Here is a 6,000-nt window from a genome sequence, read left to right on the forward strand (position 1 = left end):
CCAAGCGTTCAAGGGACGTTCAGAAGGGGTCAGCACGTCAAGAGGGGTAAAGTTGTCTGGGCTTAATAAAATCAGTCCAGGGGGAGCTGCGCCTGGATTGTCTGGTTGTCGGGTAACTACGGTGGGAGCGCTGCCTGCGGGCGCCCCTCCCATCCACCTTCTTCAGCCGTGCGTAGAAGGGTCAGCGTCCGGAGTGACCCTAGCAGGGCGGTCGTCTAGCGCTCTTCTGGAAATGGTTAGCTTCAGTGGATTAGCAGGATTTGGCGTAACTGTCCAATCTAAAATAGCCTTCTTCACTTAAGTGTGGTGGACCCAAGGGGTGAGGTCAGCAACTTTAACAGCAGTGGGCCTGGGTCCACCTGTTAGAAAGAGAAAAAATCTCGGGAGAATTACTGCACATAATTATCAAACTGCACATTTTGACTAGCATGGGGGGTTATTGCAAAACTGAGTGGACAAAGGCTGGTCCATTGTCAGATCCTATTGACCTAGGTAGTCCATAGCGGGGAATGATCTCCCTAAGCAGGCACCTGGTTACTTCAAATGCCTTTTCAGTTCTGGTAGGCCAGGCTTCAACCCATCCTGTATACGTGCAGATTGCCACGAACAGGTAGCGGTATAGTTCACAGCGGGGCAATTCAGTGAAGTCCACAACAAGGTCTTCCATGGGTGCAGTTCCACTATGCTGAATCCCCGGGGGAGCCAAGGGTCCGGTTCTGGGATTATTCTTTTGACATAGCGGGCACTTCCTGGAAATCTGGGCTGCCAGTTGATAAAGGTGGGCTATGTAGAAGCACTGCTTCAGCTGTCTGGTTGTGGCATCTGGTCCCATGTGGGTGGACTCATGGTATCTCTGAGCAATCTGCCGAGAAAGGGACTCTGGAATCCATATTCTGTCATCATGAGTAAGGTACCATCCTTCTTCGGACAATGTCAGCTCCTGAGCATCTGCAGTGTCCCTTTCCTTTTTAGTGTATATTGGCTTATCAGCGGTGTTCAAGATCCTTCCAGGGACCAGTGCTCCAATAACTGACGCTGGGGGCTGGTTCCCGGGCTGCTTCCTTGGCCACTCTGTCTGCCAGTCGATTTCCTCTGACCACTTCTCCTGGTCCAATCTTGTGTGTCCATAACAGTGTGCCACTGCTACTGCCTCAGGTTCCCATACTGCATCCAGGAGGTTCAATAAGGCTTGTGGGTGGGCCACCTGATTTCCTCTGGAGGTAAGCAAACCTCTTTCCTTCCACAAGGCTCCATGGGCATGTAAAGTCAGAAAGGCATACTTAGAGTATAAATGTTTATCTTCCGTCCCTTTGCTAGGGTCAGGGCTCTGGTGAGCGCTGTTATTTATGCCAGCCGGGCCGATGTTCCAGGCGGGAGTGGCTGCACTTCGATCACTTGGTCTTCCAAGGCTACCACTGCATAGCCTGCTTTTCGCTGTCCAGCCTTAACAAAGCTGCTTCCATCCATAAACCATGAAGGCCAGTGGGGGTTTGCTTCATCTTTAAGGTCAGGCCTGCTAAAATATTCTTCATCCATTACTTCAATGCAATCGTGCATCTGCTCCTCACCTTCTCCTACCGGGGACAGGGTAGCTGGGTTGAGGGCGGTGGTAACCTGGAACTTCAAACGCGGATGCAGCAGTAACATCTGGCACTTTCTCATCTTCGCTTGGGAGAGAAAATAGGTACCCTTCATGTCAAGCAGAGCTGGGACTGCATGCGGGGTCACACAAACAGTGTCTTGGCCAAAAGTAAATTTGTCTGCTTTGTTCAGTAGGGTGGCTACTGCCACAACTGCTCTCATGCATGGCGGTAAGCCTTGTTCTGTAGGCGTCAGGCGCTCAGATAGGTATGCCACTGGCTGTTGCCAGCTTCCCAATTTTTGGCACAAAACCCCTTTCGCCGTCCCTTGGTCCTCATCCACGAATAGAGTAAAGGGTTTCTCAGGGTTTGGGATGCCAAGCGCTGGGGCTTGCTGTAGTGCCCTCTTCAAATCCACGAAGGCTTGCTGTTGTTCTGTGCCCCAAACAAAGGGGTCTCTCTCAGTTCCTCTGGTTGACTCATGTAGAGGCTTGGCAATGATGCTGTAATTAAATATCCATATCCTACAAAATCCTGCAGACCCCAGAAAGCCACGGAGTTCTCTGCAGTTCTTTGGCTCTGGTATCAGGATAATAGCCTGCTTCCTTTCTTCACTGGTAACAAAGGGGTGTTCCACTGTGATTGGCATTGCCTCAAGATTCTATGTTGGAGCAGTCGCTCTAGATGCACCCACACTCCTTCAGCCGCCCTTCGTGGGATGGGATACTTATTTACTGCAACAGGATTGACAAATGGCTTGGGCTTCACGATTATTGGTGGGACATTCTTTGCCATTCCTGGGGGGGTTGCCTTCAGCCCATACCGTGGGGTTCACTTGTTCCAGAATACTGGCGGGGATGGGTCCCTCCTCTTCTTTTACCATCATGAGGCGCCAGTACTCCCTCAGGGGTGCCTCCACAACCAGTTCCCAAGTGACATAGTGGACAATGTGGCTTCTCCCGATGGCTTAAAGGTAATTTGGGCTTGCAACTTTACCAACAAATCTCTTCCTAATAATAGAATAGGGCATTCTCTCTTCCAGTGCCCTTCCTGTCGGCAGATGGCGCACTGATTCCTCCCCAGACGGCTTCGCCCTCCTCCCCGGGCACTTCCTCTTTCCTGAGGGGTGGGGGTGGCTGCCTGTAATGCCATCAACTTCCTTGTTTGATACTTCTCCTTTTTTCTCTGGGCTTCCTCATCTCTCTGATTGCAAGTGGTTTGAGCTATTTCCAACATCTATTCCAGCCCATGGCCGATGAACCCCTCAGGCTTCTGGATTTTTTCTTTTGGCGAATATCGGACGCTGCCTGAGCTACAAAGGCAGCCTTTATGGCAATATCATCTGGGTTCTCCTCAAAGGTAGGGTTCTAATTTCTCCAATTGCACACATCAGCACTTGAAAAAGGCACATGTTGGACTGTATAAGTGCAAGGTGGTGCTTCCCCACCCTGTCCTGGGGGGCTGGTGGGTCATACACTCTGCGTAGAGGCATCATTGCAGTCCCACCCTTTTTCTGTGCCTTATGGGACTTATGGAGGGACGCCCTGGTTTCTGCTTCTATCCATTCCTTCTGTGCCAACAAATGGGAACTAACATCCACTTCTTTCGCATAGGGTTGTACATACTGTTGCAATCTCAATGTTTGATACTGTGTCCACATTTTTTCCTTTCTTTGCTAACTCAATTAGTCCCTTCATAAACTCCTCATCATCCTCTTCCTCTTTGCTCTCTAATTCATCAACCTTGGAGGGTTCAGGCTGAGGGCCGGCTCCTCCCTGGTCCTGGGGCCCTGGGCCTCGGGGATTCGCTAGAGGGGCAGTTGGTGGAGCATAGGGTGGCGGCGGTTTAATGACTTCCCCCTCTTCTCCTTCTTCTCCTTCCGGCTCTGATATCACCGGGGGGGGGGGCTTTCTGACTTCCCTGCCGGTCAAACTGCACAAATTGTATTTTGTGGGGCGTCGCCTCGGCAGGCTTTCAGCCACGGTGGATTCTTTTCTACATTGATTTTCCAGGTAGAAATATAAGGGATCTGGTCTGGGTGGACGTTCAAGATATTTTGATATAGTGGGTTGATTAGTTGCAAATTAAATCTGCCCTCCGAGGGCCAATTAGTTCCTTGGGTGGGCCAATCTACTTCACAGAGTGTTCTAAGGCGCTCCCTTTTCAACTTAAAGCCCCAATCGTCATTCTTCGTGGCTGCTTTCCAATTGCTCAAGAAACACTGCAAAGGGGTACATTTGCTGCCCCCAGACCCCATTTTCCAGATACTCCTCTCCTAACCGGGCTTAAAATCCTTTCACACTCCACACACTACAGATTGTGACTTGGACGAGCTCACGCTGCCAAGGAATGCACAATCCTGCAATCGCTCGGCCAAGGGGACGCTAAGCCCCGGCCCACACTTGACAATTCAACCACTGGAGTATCTGGCACACAACACACAAAACACACCCCAATATAATTTTCCCTCTGTTTCCCCTTTCCCCAACCTTACTGGCGGCACTCCACTGCCACCTCTGTTTCCCCTTTCCCCTTTTCCCGTCCCTGTCTGGCGGGGCGGCACCTTATTGCCACGGCCAGTTCCCTTGTTCCTTTTCTGGCGGCACTCTACTGCTCACAGCCAGACCCTTTATCCCTTTTCTGGCGGCACTCTACTGCTCACAGCCAGATGAAGCTGTCCAGGCTTCCTACCACGCCCTTTCCCTTAGGGCTTACCTGTTCCGCTGCGGACCCCTCCTTCGGCCGTCCTCTTTTCTCCCTCGACCAGGTGTCTCACTCCGGAGCGGTGTGGCCGGCTCCCCCCACGAACAGGCAGGGGTGCGCACTTGGAGCCGCGAACGCCGGTCCGGGGCTGTTCACCGAGGTCGGGCCTGGCCCTCCCCGGCCCCCTGGGGTGGGGCAATTTCCCGGCCAATGCACCAAAATGAAGGCTGAAGCCTTATCCTTGCCAGGGAATCGTTTGCCTGCGTCCCCAGGGCCGAAGAGAGAGAGCAAAAAGCACCAGGAAAGATTCTTCTTTGGAGAAAAAAGTTTTATTGAAATCTGTGCACAGAGGTGGCCAGTGGGATCGTTCCCAAAAGACTGGCCCATAGATACAAATAAACAAGCATCTTTATACCTGAGAGTCTGCCCATCTCTTCCCACCTCTTCAAATTCTCCAATCAGCTAGCAAGGTTAAGCTTATTTCCTTATATGGCATATAGGTGTTTGGCTAGCTAAGCCCCCCCCTCCTTCCCTTGTTCGTGTGTTCTTCTCTTGAGTTACTGCAACAGGAAGCGTGTGCAGGAAGCGGCCCCCTTGCCCTGTCTGACCACATACGGTAAATAGATGCGGTTTCTGCTTAGCTGGCAAGCACAGGAAATGGCCTTGCTGCTGTTTGCTAGCAACTGCAAAGCAAGATTTAAGAGAGGATTCACTGAATTTACTTCAGGAATTTACTTCAGGTACAAGGTGCAGGGATTACTGTTAGCAACCCTTCTTAGGCACAAAGTGCAACCCCTACACCTCTCCCTTCAGTACATGCTTATTTCCATATTTAAACATCCAAGTATACATTTACACTTAAAAGCTGTACAAAAACCAGCCACACCACAGAAATGATGAATTAAAATTGATTCCTTTTATGACTAGTGCCAGCTTGCCACAATAGTTTTACAAAAACAAACTGCATGGCAGAGAAACACAAAGAAAGCACAATGGTAAAAATATCACATTGGCTTTCTGTAGTCACAGGAGGAAAAGTGTGCTCCAAATTCATCAAAAGTGCCATGCTGTCTCTGAGTAAACATTGTTATATAAGGTCATATAAGGGACAGCAGTGGCAAATAGTGATACATTTCCAAAATTATATTTAATTTGAAAACTAATGTGTTTCTACATGGGTTTATAAAGAAGAAATCAAGCCAGACAAAATTGATTGCTTTTTTAATTGAATTACGAAATTAGCAGATGAAATAAATTGTCTGCATGTAAAATATCTAGGCTTCAATAAAGCTTTTCACACAGTGTCTCACAGAACCCTGCTTGGAAAATGAATTAAAACAAAACTGGAAAGAATGTTGCTTGAAAGTAAGGGTGGGGGGGATCTGTGGCCCTCCAGATGTTGCTGGTATACACTTCCCATCACCCTTGACCACTGGCTATGCTAGCTGTGGCTGATGGAGTTGTAGTTCAACAATATCTGGAGTGCTCTAAGTCTTCCGATCTTGCTCTAAACACAAGGCATATTAGATTACCCTTCCAATGTATAATTCTGTGATTGATTGATTGATTGATTGACCCTATCCAGTGTGCCCCCCATGTGTCCTCTCTTTCTCTCTTTACAGTTGTTCTGACTCTAAAATCCAGAGTCGCCAATGAGGTGCCCATGGGTGCAATGGCACCGTTGAGGTCTTTCCCTGGCGGCCAGAGAGCCTGTGAG

Source organism: Podarcis raffonei, chromosome 5 (genome assembly GCF_027172205.1).
Source record: "Podarcis raffonei isolate rPodRaf1 chromosome 5, rPodRaf1.pri, whole genome shotgun sequence".
NCBI classification, from domain to species: domain Eukaryota; kingdom Metazoa; phylum Chordata; class Lepidosauria; order Squamata; family Lacertidae; genus Podarcis; species Podarcis raffonei.